This window comes from Pinus tabuliformis, chromosome J (genome assembly GCF_031772625.1).
Source record: "Pinus tabuliformis cultivar Carrire ecotype Pingquan chromosome J, CPIR1, whole genome shotgun sequence".
Lineage (NCBI taxonomy): Eukaryota > Viridiplantae > Streptophyta > Pinopsida > Pinales > Pinaceae > Pinus > Pinus tabuliformis.
The window spans coordinates 1,219,424,375-1,219,428,795 of record NC_142295.1 but is presented as its reverse complement, the minus strand read 5'-3'; positions in this window follow the sequence as shown (position 1 = coordinate 1,219,428,795).

Below are 4,421 nucleotides of genomic sequence, written 5' to 3'. Positions count from 1 at the left end.
GTTTAGGTAGAATACCAGAGATGGAAGTTCATCCAAGAGCAAGGATGAAGAAGCTTTTGCATTGGTTGGAAAGGGAAGAAATCTCAAACCAAACAAGAATCTAACCAAGGGGACAAGAAGAAATACTTTTCTAACATAAAATGCTTCAATTGTCATGAATTTATGCACCATGCTATGAAGTGTCCACACAAAAATTCTAGCAAGAAGAACTCAGTAGGAGCAGTAGGTGAAGCTTTTACTTCACAGTTCGAGTTTGACTTCACCCTTATCGTATGCATGGTCAGCACTATGATGGGGAGTGAGTGGTAATTGGACTCTGATGCCTCGTTCCACATGACAGGGTGTAGAGATTTTTTCAATGACCTAGAGGAAAAAGATATCAATATGCATATTGAGCTTGGGGACAATAGAGGGTATAATGTTGCTGGGATTGGTATAGTAACCTTTAAGAGGGAGTCAGGATCCCCTCTTCATCTCAAAGATTTCATGTTTTTTCCAAGCCTAAAGAAGAAACTCATATTTGTAGTAGTTTTGGAAGACTATGGTTATGATGTGATCTTCAACAAAGGGAAAGCATTCTGGAGACACATAGCCACTGGAAAGGTGAAGTAGATCAAAGTTTGTGTGGAGAACCTATATAAACTTGATGTGGAATATTGTGCTGGATTAAGAAGTAAGAAAGAGAAAGTGAAAAGTTGCAATGTCGGTGAATTTTGGCACAGGAGATTGAACCATTTGCATCACAGCACCTTAAAGATTATGCAACAAATAACCACTGGCCTCCCTAAAGGAGCACTTGAGCAATGGGACTTTTGCAAAGGTTATATCTTAGGGAAGTAAGTAAAATCCACATTCCATGACTGAGACAACAAAGCACATGCACTCTTGGAAAGAGTCCGCTTTGATGTTTGTGGAAATTTCTCGACAACCTCCATTGCTAGACATAAATATTTTGTTATTTTTATTGATGATTTCTCAAGGAAATGTTCGATCTTCTTCATGTGAAAAAAGGACGAGGCATTCTCAAAGTTTGTAGAATTCAAGGCACTAGTTGAGAAAGAGATCGATAAGAAGGTGAAGGCTCTCAGGAGCGATAATGAAGGTGAGTATGTTTCGAATGACTTCAAATATTTCTGTGTGAAAGAAGACATTCGAAGAGAGATGACAACACCCCAAAACCCACAACAGAATGTGGTAGTTGAGACAAAGAACCATAGAATTGTTGGAGAAACAAGAGTTATGCTACATGACCAAGGCCTACCATTGCATTCATGTGTAGAGACATGTAACACAACAATCTACTTGTAGAACCAAAGTCCTCATTAGATTCTTGGTATGATTACACTGGAGGAGATTTTATTGGGGAGAAAGTCAGATGTATCTCACTTTAGGATATTTGGAGCCTTTGTTTACTGCCATGTCTCCAAAAATTGAAGGAAGAAGCTTTAGCTGACAATAGAGTTAGGAGTTTTTGTGGGTTAGAATGAAACTCTACAAAACTATTGGGTGTACCGACCTTCCCTCAGAATGACAGTTGTGTGAAGGGATGTAAATTTTGATGAGGAGAAAACGATGCAGTGCTCACTTGAGAGGGAGCTTTAGATACCACAAGAAGAAGAGATTTTAGCTCCAAAGGAGGAGCCTCAAGAAGTTGCAGAGCAGCCAAAAATAGAGGAGAAGAAGGTGGAGACATCCACTCAAGCAGAACCATCTAGAGAAGGAAAAAAAAACCAGGGAAGCTGATAGATTAGCGCAAGACGTTGTTAAAAATTTTCAACTATGGTCAAATTCCACTTTAGATAGCTTAATTGATGGAGATAATGATTGCATTTAATTCCTCTTTTCGAGTTGCAATCACTCACATAGAATCTCATCCATGCAACTAGAGCCTTCCAGTTGCATGGATAACTCTCCATACATGTGATTGGGGGTTTAAGGTTTCTGCAGTCCAGATCTGACCCCAGTTGCTCGCATGCTAGGATTAAGGGAGTGACTGGGAATCTATAGTCGCTCGCATGACACCCTCCTCCATGCAACCAAGACCTTAAATATTGAATCTCAATCTTCTGAAGATTTCACTGAGTGATTGCAGGGTTTGGAAATTGGCTGCAGACAATAACAGTTGATTACAGACTTCATAATCATATTTTTGAGTATATGTTTTGTTGGGTTCATTTATGGATGTTTTTTATGGTTAGTTTCATATATGTATATATGGGTCATTTTACTCTCTTTTTCTGGATCGTTTGATGATGATCTAATAAGAAGAAGAATTTGAAAGGGTTTTACCCATAGTGGGTTTTTCTCTAGTCTTTGACCAATCGTGGTGTCTCTATGTGTGAATGATTTCCTTCTATTGTTCCTTTATGTTTCAATGCATTGATGGTGATGATATTGTTGTTTCTACATAGTTGCATATGATAATGAATAATGATGTAATATGAATAATGTTATGATGTTATGGGGGTGAACTTAATGTGTTAATAAGGAAATGCAATTATCAAAACAAAAAACAATACAACCCTATGAAAAGTTAACATGATATCAATGTTGGGATGAAGAAAATTCATGGAGATCACCCCCATTGAGACAACTTTGATGGAAGCAAGAGAATATGGAGGAGACCTACAATAATTCTAGGGTTTGAAGATAACCTTAGTCGATAGTGTATTAGGGTGTGATGGATATCACGAGGTGAGAGTTTGAGATAAACTATGATTTATGGAAATATTTGAGATATTAAATCTAGAAACCATAGCATGGTCAAAGTAAATATGCTCAAGCACTCGGGACATATTTGATGAAGCCCTAGATGGGATAGTCTCTAGTAGGCTTGGTTGTTGATAAAGTTAATTGAGATAGTAAATACATCAATTGGATTATGGATAGTGATGGCTCTTAAAGGCTAGTTCAAGAGGGAGAGGATCACCTCTCATTGAAGATAAGTTCTTTCCGATTTATGATGCTTATTTATGTCCTTACTTTTGTTTAGACTTATTGATCTGATTATTGTTTTGATAATTATTTATACTTCCATCATGTATATTTAAGTATATGGATGTTTCTAACCTCCTTAATGAGATGTGATAAGTGTATCCTTATTAAGGATCATTTGAGATGCAAAAGAGATGGCTAGAGTTGGAAAATGTAAAGAGGCACTTGATGAAAAGATGACAAAGTGATACAAGCTTCCTATGTCAAATGAAAAGATACAAAAGTATTTGAATACTACAAGGTATGCATGGTATATTGTTTCAATGTTATGTTTCAGCTGTAATATTCGATAGAAATGAAAGCCCTAAGGTACAATTAGAATGTCTCCTTCTCAAATGGTTCATGAATGCATATGAAAGAAATTTGGATTCATACTTGATATTGAACATGTATCTTACCTTCTAGACATGATGAACTTCTTGATTCTATGAGACTACTTAAAAGTTGATCTTTGATATAGTGGCATACTTGATGTTTGACTTACATCTATCATTTTTTGGTATCTTGATCCCATGAAGAAGGCTAGCACCTTGATTCTAATAGATGGTAACTTGATGCTACTAATATTTTTTGTGAAAAGAATGATAGCCGTGATGATAGAAATATAACAATGATGTTGATATTCCGGATCTTTTGTTGACCATGGTTATGTTTTCATGTGCTTAGTAATTATGGATTATGGTAAAATTGAATGCCCTGAATTGATTGAGCTATGTGACAAAGAAGTAATGCATGTGATCATGATTCTTGAAGTATGATCCTATTAGCTATTTGACAAAAACCCTTGATGAAATATTGATGTCATGATTCCATGATGAAGTAGTTGTTAACATGATAAATATATGTGATATAATATGAATTTATGGTCTAACAGATATGCTAATGCATGATATGATCATAGAGAGGTTGATGGCATGAATGAGGATGACAGAAGTGGATTCCCATTCATAGGGAGAACCTCTCCATAAGATCCCGTCTCCTATTTTCATTTGCATTATATACTCTTTACTATTGAAGTATAATTTATGGGCATGAATAGACAAATATATGACAATATTGATTTGCAACAAAGTTCTAATATGAGGTGAGAGAGTTTTCTATTACTCTAAGCCTAAGTCGGATGGAAGAAATCCTACAGGTGCGACTATAGCCTACCAGCCGCACGGAAGCAAGCTAAAGGGTGCGATTGAGGCACTGAGATAGTTCTGGGTAGATCTGACCACATTCGCTCACTTACAGTGCTTCAAAGAGCGACTAACAAGCCACAGTTGCTTGCATAACATCTTGAAGGGTGTGATTGTAGTATCCTGACCACACAAAGGAAGGCCTATGGGTGCGACTATGCCTGTAGGACACAAAATTGAGGTTTTGTGCATGATATTATATGTTCACCTAAAAGATGTCTATCCTACAGATGTGGAGTAGAC